This window comes from Ascidiella aspersa, chromosome 3 (assembly GCF_963924565.1).
Source record: "Ascidiella aspersa chromosome 3, kaAscAspe10.2, whole genome shotgun sequence".
Lineage (NCBI taxonomy): Eukaryota > Metazoa > Chordata > Ascidiacea > Phlebobranchia > Ascidiidae > Ascidiella > Ascidiella aspersa.
The window spans coordinates 25,415,137-25,426,497 of NC_139449.1; positions in this window are offsets into that span (position 1 = coordinate 25,415,137).

The following is an 11,361-nucleotide window of genomic DNA, read 5'->3' on the forward strand; positions in this document are numbered from 1 at the left end:
TTTTGCTTATATTGTTTTGTTCTTTTCCCTTCTGACCGAATCCTATTCCACACATGTTTTACAATAAATAAGCACAGAGATTATTTTAACAACTATTGAATAGTTTGATAAAAATATTCGGATAGAAGATAAACCAGCATTTGTTTCTCTAATATTATTACCATGTGATTAAATGTACGGCCCACGTTTTTTTTTCAAGGATTAAGGCAGTAATTCTCAACCTTTTATGGCTTATTGCACCCCTAAAAAATAATAAATAGATTTTAGTCACCTCGTCTGGAATTTTCGTTGAGTATTTTACTAAAATGTCACTATAAATTGAATTAGAACAATACAATCAACTTAAAACATGTAGGAAAATGTCACTTGATATAATGGTCTCTAATCGTACACAAATAGTTGTTTTAAGAAGCTTACCAATTAACAAAAATCAGATTCTTAAAAATTCTCAAATACCTATTGGCACCCTTGAGCATCAGAAATGGCACCCCAGGGTGCACCCCGGTTGAGAACCACCGGATTAAGGTCTCATTTGCGACCCATGGAATGAAGTAGAATTATAAACGTTTTACAAGAAATTGGGAATCTTCATCAAACACACACAAACATTAACGTTATCTATATAAGTGTGCATAGAAAACGTAGCATCCCGTTCGCCAAGTTGATACCCTAAATTCATTAAGTCACACTTGAATATTCCCCCCGCCTAATTCTTATAAAGCAACTCAGTTAAACCGCGCGTTGAGTTAAGCCGAAGAACACATCGAGTTTGTCTCCGAATCTCGGGTAATGGGCATTCACGTCAACTGAACTTATTTGATGAGTTCTACACACATCTATCCAAATAGCATAGTACTTGGTTTCTCACGTACTTGCTGTTCACAAATTCAAAATAATCTATGCCTGGGTTTAGAGGCGTTATTTTAAATTGACTTTATGTCACAATATAAAAACCTTGCAATGAAAAAATACAAAATTTTCGTCATATATAAAAGCCTGCAGATTGAACGAAACACACCAACAAGAGGTAAAGGTCCTAAATGCGACGACACATTTTGCTCGATTTCGCAAAAACAGTCCCGACAAAAAAATGTTTCGAGAGGGTCCGTGGAAATTTACCCTAAATCCTTCAACTCCAATGGGTGTCCTTAGGTGTGTACCCCGATAAATGAGTAGTCAAAGAAACGGTTATAGTAGGGGCGAGTGATACAGGAAGATTGACGAATGTATCTGTCCCTTTGCACCGCGCTATAAGCGCTATAGCTATTAGTTCGCTATTTGCGGGCTCTACGCCTACTTGGTCTTACCGCAGACTCGTGAGTGTCACGTACAACAAGCCAGTGTTCGCGGCGGTGGCGCTTTGTGAATGCAAAACTCAGATGCCTGCAGCCGATAAGAGACCATACGAGCAGGGCATAAAGAAGCAAAGCCAACAAGAAGACGTTCTCCCTTCGTGACGGCGAAAATATTTTCGGCTCTATACGTGTACCGCTGCAATGATGTCATGTGCCTGTTTGACCAGGGTCGAGTAATTTGTAACTGATGCGATTTGCGTATAAGGCTTTTTCATTGCTTGGTTCTAAGAAAAGAGTTTTCGTAATCTACAGTTCCGAAGTTAAAATACATACTGTACAATGTACATTTCGTAACTCGTCACGTCCAAATACAAAATGCCAAGTTGGTAATTACACCTATAACATCTCTCTTAATATTACGTAATATATATATGTATATATATATACATAGAGGAATCAGGTGGCACTGTATCCTGATCCCTCTATTTAGAATTAGACCAATACGGCCATATACAAAGATATATATACATATACTTCGAAATTGACTTCTAAATATGGAGGAGATTTTTACTGTTGCCCTTGGAAGTTCCCAACCCAAAATACAAGGGTTGCAATTGAGTCGACACGAATTGTAATGTATACAACAAAACTTTAATCGAAACTTAAATTACCCGGAACAGAATATTGGATTAGCGAAATGAAAACATTTATAATTTTTGTTAAATTTTATCTCAACGATTTAGCCAAATAAAAACGAAACGTGATGTCCATGACAATAAAGTTTTCTCATAGGTATGTCTCGTGGTTTTAAGGCCAAGCTTTTTTTGAACTGGTTTCTGCCAAGTGGGCCTGCCTGCCAGGATAAAGTAACTGGCCAGCACCTTAAATGAATGCGGGTATAGTGGAATCCAGACTCGTTAAAGAGAGAAAAAAGTCGGTCCTCCGCAAAACACGTGTCGTTATCTTGCAAGGGTCAAGGTGATTTCCATTTTTAACATATTCAGTGCAACATCGTTAAATTCAACATGGTAGCAGCAAACGTAATTTAAAAATGGATTATTTTATATGGGGTTCGTACAGTTGCCATGGTGCTGTTTAAATAACGACGTGGTGAATTACAGTTGCAGATATATCGTATACGATTTCTATTTAACAATAAAGAACCTGACGCTGATCAACTGCGGTAAACCACAAGCACGCTGTTTGGTTTTGAAGAATGTCGATCATTCTTGGTAGTCAAAGGGGGAGAAGCTTAGTAGCGGAATTTGATTATTTCTAATTTTTTATTAGAATACGTCTTATCGGGAATTGTTTTGTTGGATCAGAAGTTCAACATGGTTTTCACTCGTCAACTACATTTCTATACGTTTGTTTCGGATTAACTGGCTTCGGAGAATGACATTTTAAACTATTTTGTAATTTCTACAATAATGTAGAAGAAGTGCGGGGCCCATGGAACGGATTTGTTTTTTCGGTAATATCTTTCGAAATACTACTCAAAAACACTAGCGGTTATTTTCTATAGAAATCTTACAACTATGGGTACTCATAGCACATGAGAAAAATGATTGAAATCAGACATATCCTTCTATGTTTTTTTAATATAAAAAACGTAACTTTTTGTTCCATCGGTCCCACCCCACAGGACCTATGGAACACCCCATGGGACCTATGGAACAGAGCATGACAAACCACTGTGCTGAGTATTTCTGAAGTGCATAACCCAACTATACTCAGTTAATGGTGTAGAAATAGTGGCGTAAGAAAATTTATAAATTTAAGAAATAAAATAAAAACACATGGAAACAAGCACAAAATGCTGAAATGATATTTTTTTTTTCTGGTAGAGTTTGTAACCCGGGTTTATTATATCAATTGTTTTTCGTTTTTAGGAGAACATATCTGCAAATATAATAATAGTCAAATGTGCGATTTCTATTTCGCTATTACAAACTGCAATTGACAATATCAGTTTTTGGTACTACGCATGCGCACGTCGGACTCGGGACTCTGGTAGTTTTACGTGGTCTTACTCGAGTCTCTAGTTCGAGTCGCGAGTCCGACTCCGCAGCTCTGGACCTCAGTGAACAACCCCTTATTAGATGTTCTTGTCTTAAAAGTTGGCATACTAGGCTACTATCCTTAAAATCTAAGAATATGATCACAAAATGATCGAGAGACCAATAGAACAGACTGTTCCAAAGGTCCTCTAATCGCTATTTTTAACAAAAACACTCATGGCTAGCCAGTACTCTGAATACAATTAATCAAACTAACTTTCAACATGCACCTAGATATCCCCTCTTTCCACAAAAAAATATTCACTGCTTTACAATTACCTAAAGACTATCAAAATACCTTACGAATATCAAGCTAAAAAGTACATTTTTCACCTAAAAAGTTGAAAATTTGAAATAAATCAGTCGTTTCCAAAAGCACGCTGTAGAACTTATTGGAAAAAGTTCCGTACACAAAATCTCATTCCCACAGCCAAAATTTTATCAAGTTCTGCCAACAGGGGGCGCAATATGCCGTTGTTCCATTGGTCCCCATGTTCCATGTGTCCCGCACTTGTCCTACCGTAAGTCCCAGTAAAGTCATTTGCAGAATAACTTAAATTGTTTTAATTTCTACTCCATTCATAAGTTGCCTATATAGGCCAAGTCAGCAGGTTTATAATTGATATTCCACCATTGCAAGAAATTGTCGTCACAAGTCAGATCATTTGTACAAACTTAAATTTGGTAAACTAAGTATTCTAAAATTAATAAACTTTGAAACCTAAGCAAAATTTCGATAGCAAACAAGAAAAACAAAAACTAAAAATAAAACGATAAAGCTGTTTTAGTTTTGAAAGAAAGTTGTTTATCAAGAGGCCTTAGTATAAGTATAAGTCATTTGCCTCACGACTTATATCAAACTCCAATAATTAACGTTAATAGTTCAGTCAAGTCAAGTCTTATATTCCCATAAGAATTAAATCAAGTCAGGTAATTTAAAAACACCGACTTAAGTGTTTAACTCAAGCCATTACAAAAGTGATTTTTACTTAAACGGATAGAGTTGTTGCTGATGCTTGATGCAAGTTCTTTCGGTGCAACACTCTAACAAATTATTTGCGAGAACGAAGTTTCAAGTGTGTGTTCCTACTTCTGTTTAGATCTGCACCCCCGTTTTGTTTTTCAACATTTATTTTCGAGACGATACAGTGATCCTTTTTAATTGAGGATTATTATCACGTGTGGCAGTTACCGTCATAAGAACACGAAAGGTTTGGCAAACTTATGCTAAACAAGCCCAAGTCGCACATAACCTAAATGAGAGGACTGGGAAAACATTTACGTAAGATGCAATAATCCAGGATAACATTTGGAGGAGAATCAAGTAAAATAGGACATAGTTTGGCGTTAAAATGTTAGAGTCATTGGCTGTGTGTTTGCAAACAATTAAATGATTTTTACAAACAACTGAAAGACATAAAAGTTTAAAAGGTGTATTTTGGTACGGCAAAGACTTTCAGAATACCGGATAAATATGGTCCATCTATATGTTTAAGATACTTCGTGTATACCGCATAGATATAAGTTTATACACGTGAAACACGCACATATTTAGATTAACTTTGTTTAACTTATATTTTTTGCTGAATTCAGTGGAACAAAAAAAATAATTATGACGAGCAGATATGATGTTCTCAGTTTCAGAGGCGTAGTTTGTTTAAAAAAAATGACAGACATTGTAATGGAGCTAACGAGACTTTTTGTTGGGCAGTAAATCTTTACTGCCACCTAGCGGAAAATAGTTGTACTTTTAATAATTGCTACTCTGTGCTGCCAAGTAGGCTACTTCAAGACAATCATGATACCACGACGAATTAAATTTATTGTCAGTGAACCATTTTTTTTTTTTTCAAAAGCTATAATTGCCAATTACGCCTAAGCGTCCGTCTTTTAAAACAGAAAAATGTTTAATTTAAGACTACAATGGCACTGCGGAAATGATTCAACGAAATCAAAAACACCACAATAATGTAACGTATCTTACAAAAGCAGGGGTATACAAACCCGTTCAGTGTCTATTGATCGTTTTAATTGTTAAGTGAAATTTCACCTCCGCAGAAATTTAACACGTGGTGGTTTTCGTGTAATAAACGGAACAAAATCGCTAGAGCTTGAGATGCAGTACAATAAAAGACTTGTTTTAAGCTTTTAATATTACGAATAATCTTTTTCTCCATTTTTCTTTCATTAGTGGGCTCGTTTTGTTTTCTTAAAATGACGAAAAATCAATTTATTGCGCGTACAAACTAATATGATTAAATTGTAGGGGCTTGCAGAACCTGTCTAATAATTTATTGTAAAACTCAATAAGAAGAATGTGCTTCCAGGCCATGACTAGTTATTATGTAATCCCTGAAAATTTCCTCACGTAAACAGTTTAAAAAACAATACATTAAATAATTTACAGTTATAGTTGACAGTTTCAAACCTAACCTACTAATTTTTTAGCCTGGATTGCTCTTTTCATACTTATTTTGCTCTTTTTCATACGGCTCGTGTTGTTTTTACCAGCACGTTTAAGTGATGTATTATTGTGATGTGGGGCCATCTTTCAGCCAAGGATCCCTCAAAAAGAAAACCAATAAAGTAGTCCCGCCCACGCAAGTGATTTACATTCCGCGCTATGGGTGAGTTGCTTCCTATTTATCAGGGGGTTGCTTTCGCTGTCTCTGACTCACTTGAAACAGTATCTCCTTGGTTGAAAGTCAAAAGAATTCGAACGGGAGGCGAGTTTGCGCTACGAATCAAAGCGACCTTCGTGTTTACAAAAGCCTATTATAAATTTCTAAAGTGTTTGTGCATTTTTTAATACTGGAAAATTGTACAGCAGCGTTACCTAATCTCGCCCTTATTTGATGCTGCTGTGCCGTATACTCTGATTCGCTGGCGTTTGTTGTCTGACGGAAGGTCTCGCGTATAGCCAAGATCCACGCGACCACACACTCTTCAGAACGGCTAAAGGCGGTACTTTTGACTAACGAAGTGCTAAAACGTCAAAATGCGACCGCTTAAATCTCGGGCAAACAAGCCCTAATAGAACTAATGATGTGGAATATGCGCATCGAATTTCCGCGAAACGCTTGCAACATAAAAGGGCGTGCGGGAACATTAAAGGTCAGATTTAACGAGCTGAAATTGCATACATGCACGAAATGAAGTGACATATAAGTTCTATAAACCGGCAGGATGTAGCAATACACATAGAAAAACGACGTCAGACTAATATGGGCTTGAGTTATCTTGTTACGTCTATCTCGTATCCATGTCCATAACTCATCTAAATGGTTGTATGTAGTTCGAAGATAAAAAACATCTGCTACGTGAAACGTTGCGTAAAACTGAATTTGACTTGACAGGGAATGTTTTCGAACGATCTGTAGGCGCTTTTAAAATGCGGCAAGACGGGAAGGATTTTACGAACTTCCGTTCGCGTTTGTCACGTCTGCGCAGTGCTTATATAGTCCAGTAGCACCAGGCTTTGCGAGTAACGGGTGTATGCGCCATGCACAAAACACAAACAAGTGGAAATGTTTTAAATAGACGGGCTGGAAACCAAATACAGTTTTATTTACACAGCGCACAACTTAATTACGTCAAAATATAGGTTTAAATCAGACAAACGAACTGCCGATTATTATGCGTAAGGTTTTAAAGTAGACTGTCGTTGGTCGCAATTTTATCAACTGTAGAAGCACACTTATTTAATAAAACCTTTCGACGAAAACAGTTTTCGCTATAGGGTTGATAAATTAATTTTGTAAGGAGAACGACTGTTTCTTATCACTTGGTTGTGATTCCTTCCGATTAGTTGCGCCCACGACCAAGTAATTATGAATCATTGTGCTGTCACCGATTCGGCTCAATTTGGCAGCGTTTTAAACGAAACAGTCCCACACAATGTCACGTATCCTGAGTCTTGAGTGTAGACGCCGTATAAAGGCCGCGACCGTTAACACCACAAAATAAAGGAACTCAAAGTAGTCCTGACGGGCGTTAATCGATCTGCCGGTTTAGCTTTACTGTGTTTGTCGTTAGTCGCACGCGGGCAATAATAGATTTGCATTCGATTTGTGGTTCCGGGAAAATCAGCTGCTTTCGCGTTATTTTCCTTCATGATATTAACGCGAGCCAATTTGATCCATCAGCTTCGGATTAGACGCGCTATTGGCAGCGTGCCAGCGACGCCAAAGCTATATGTGCAGTGCGTTCATCACAGCAGATCATAACCGTCCGTTGAACAATAGGGAGAGCGCGGACTTTCTTCGTAATCGAACGACGTGGACCGAAAGAATTCTTGCAAAGGCTGCTTAATGTATTTTCATAGTTGCACCAACATGGTTTCATGGTTGCAGTTAGTAACGCTTAAGAGACAGAACTATGTTTGAACGTAGAACGACTTGAACAAAAGCTCCTCATTTAGACAGTTTCGTGCCCTTTGCATACAATAAACAAATTGGGACTGGGATTGTGTCGCAGAGATGATTCTTTAGGTTTAGCAAGTGTAAGGATTTTTGAAATGTTAGGACTGAGATTCGGGTATTATAAAGATCGAAAACAACTACGGTCTGCTAGAAGTGAATATTACCGACAGAATTGAAATCATAACAGCTATAGAGTTGTGCCGCGGGTTTGACTAACTGACCGACGGCAGGTTGTAATCTATATCTGATCTAACTTTAATTTAACTTTCAATAATTTTTGGCACTTGGTTCTGCTAAAAAACACGACGAAGTCGTCGGGTCGCAAAACTAGCTGGTCCTGTTGGTCAATTAAAGTGTATTAAGTGAAAAGCTTTCCTGCATTTTTGACTAAAAAGTAGACGTGTGTCTATAAAAAAAGCCGACAACTTTCGGCCTAAAGTTGGTCTGTGAAAGGATATGTTTTATTACACGGTACAGGCTTAGTGGCGCAACTTTATGTCGGATAAGGGCGAATGTCAGCAGCATATCTAAAAAAATATGGACCTTAACGATTGTTACAACGTACAATAATAAGTTTTAACTTTTTTAATGTCAATCTTTATTATTTAGCACAGTGAATATGTTCCATTTTTTAGTGAATCCTATAAACTTAAATGCACTTCATAAATCCCAGTTCTTTTGCTCTTATTAAGATATTTTTAGTCAAATCAAATATGAATTAAATTTGGATCATTAGCACAAAAGGCCACGCCCCTAAAAGCTGCAAATCAACCAAGCTTATTTTAAATAACGCTCGTCAAACTTTACACAGAATGCAATTAACGCAGCAGACTCGTACAGCAATTAAGCTTAACGAGGCCTATGTTATATAAGTTAGCGCGGCGCATGCGTTTGAGGCGATTAGTGGCCAGATTCGATGTTTTCGTGCTTAATTGACTCGACCCATCGGGCGTTGATCGCTTCCGTGCTAGCGCCGCAGCCGGAAAAGGCCCAGTGCCAAATTTCGAGAACTAGACGAAGCGAGTTGTCTCGTACCTTGCTGCGCGGAAGCCGTCCACCAAGGCGCAGTTGCAAGAAGGCAGGCTGGCTTTTCGCTGCTGCTGCTGCTCATACCGGCAATCATTATTTTTAGCCAGTTCGCTGCCGGTTGTTGCCGACTGTGGCGACTTGTTGTTTGCAAACGCCGGCATTCCCACGTCGCTTTCGGATGGCGACAGGAATGGAGCTGTCGTCGCATGAGTCAGCCGAATTTGATTGAGTTCCAAGCTAATCGAGAGGTTTATGAGCACCGGGCGACGCCGATCGGAACCAAAACGAATTTGTGAAGTCGCGCGCGCAGCGAATTTGTTGTTTCACGCCAAAAAAACGTGCGAAAATGCGGTTGCAGGTGTCGGCCTCCACGTGCAAAGTGATGTCAAGATATTTGAAAATTGCAAAGAAGGCTTGAGGCGTAATAGCATTATTTACAACCGAGACTAAAGCTGGCTAAGATCGATGCTCGGCAACTGGTATTGGTCTTAACAACTGTGAGGCTGTGCGCGGAGTAGAGGCGGTAAATATTATGAGAGGGCAAACTCGCGAGGCATCAGAAAAGTAACCGCCCAGTCTTCAATCTTCGCAGAACGCAACAGCGTCTTGCCTTTTGCAAGTTAACACGGTAGATGTTAAATTAAAGTGAGATCAGCTATGATACCGATGGTGCAACTGTATTAGTCGTTCAGGCTACACTCTAGGAACCTTTGTGAACTTTATAGCAAGCAACATATGTTGTTGGTGTCTTCTTAATCTAGGTTGTAATGTAACTTACCTTTCAAAATAAACATGTTATGCGGTCAAAAGGTGATAAGAATTGGCCAGAAAGTACGAATTTGCTCCCCATAGACTAATTTCTTTGATGCTTAAGGCGTAGCTGTTATATTTTATACGCATCACAGATGTTAACCCTAATAAATCGTTTTTTACATAAACACTAAACCTATAACAATTTAAGTAGGGTAACCGATTCTTCGTATATCTTTTCGAAATCTGATTTGTTTAGTTTAAATGATTGCCATTAGATTCGATCGATTGCCTTTGTTACAAATAAGATCAAATTTTAAAGCAAACAACGGGAACGTGATAGCTAAAGGAAGTCATGTGGCACAATTCGTGATAAGTTAGTTTAATTTTACGATTTTTACGATTTTAGTTCAACTGTTTCCCAAGAGTAGCTTTTAATGTAAAAACACTGTGACTGGGTTGCTAAAAAGTGCATTTTATGTCAATAAAAGCTAGGTATCGCATCCAGTAAAACGACTATTTTTTCCTTTATGCACTTTTTCCATAAAACAATGCAGCTAAGGTTTCCTATATCTAGGTTTTCTATAAAACAAAGAAATGATTCCTTAGTACTCAAACATGGAAAACCAAATTTTTTTTATGAGATAGTAAGTTGACAAAGCATGAGTTAAGATGCAAGAAACAGATTAAGGTGAAAGGTGAGCAGAGGTAAAGCCAAGGTCGAAATATTGTTTACCTGCGTCCTCGGCACGGCTCGGCTTTTGCGCGGCACCAACGTACACCATAGGCGTACGCAAGCGAACAGAACCGACGACTCGCGACCGCGGCAGCGCGTTCCACAGAACTACGCAAACTTCCCAACCGGGTTTTGGTCTTGCGCTCCTTGGTCCGGCCGAGGTAGCATCGGTCTGAGCTGTTTGACTGGATCGGCAAGGTGGTGAAGAGAAGATCGTGCTGCCACGGTTTGCGACCTCGACCGCGACCGTGCCGGCTGCCATATAAGCGCGGGACGCTGGTTTGGTTCGAGGAAATGAATGCGCTGCACGCGCTGCGTCGCCGCCAGAATCGATAGAGAAGCGGTAATTCCCAATGCGTCGGGGCAGGAATTTTGTCTTTGCGGTCGCGCTTTTTTCATTGCGCTCCTGGAAAAGAGGTTTTACCCGGAGGTTGAGATGCATTTTGATGCAGCGGGAGATCTAATCGACCCTAATAAAGTCCGATCGCGCAGTAGTTTTACACATTGGTAGAGTGTACAGTTTGAGACAAACTATTTAATTGGGAAAAAATCAGGTTACGCGCTGTTTCTTCAGAGCTTATACGCTAACAAATACAATAAGCTGACTGACGTTTTTCTTAAATTTCAAAATTAATATAACGGCAAGCGGATTACTGTCAAGTCAACCAAATGATTTATTATTTCAGCACTCAACAATGTAATCCAAATCGCAGCTGAGGCGTGTGTCACTAACTTGGCTAAAAGCCCATCGTCTTGTATGCTAGTTGTTTGAAGTTCAGCAGATTAAGTAGTGAGGTGCAGGAGTGGAAACGTCAGTCACCCGTCATTTCCCTGACGTCATTCTGTCGCAAGCTGCCACACACCGATAGCGACGATTGCATTAACCAGATGTATATTGCTCTGCGTGATGTCAAGTAGATCGCTATATAATTATAAGAAGTGGGCACTCTACGGCACATCGAGACAGCGATTCAGGGTTGCCATGTCCCTTGGGTAGAGAGCTGTTCAGTTGACGGTAACTTGTCGCGGAGTGTGTCGACAGATAAGTGGAATCGCGTTTCAGAGCCTTG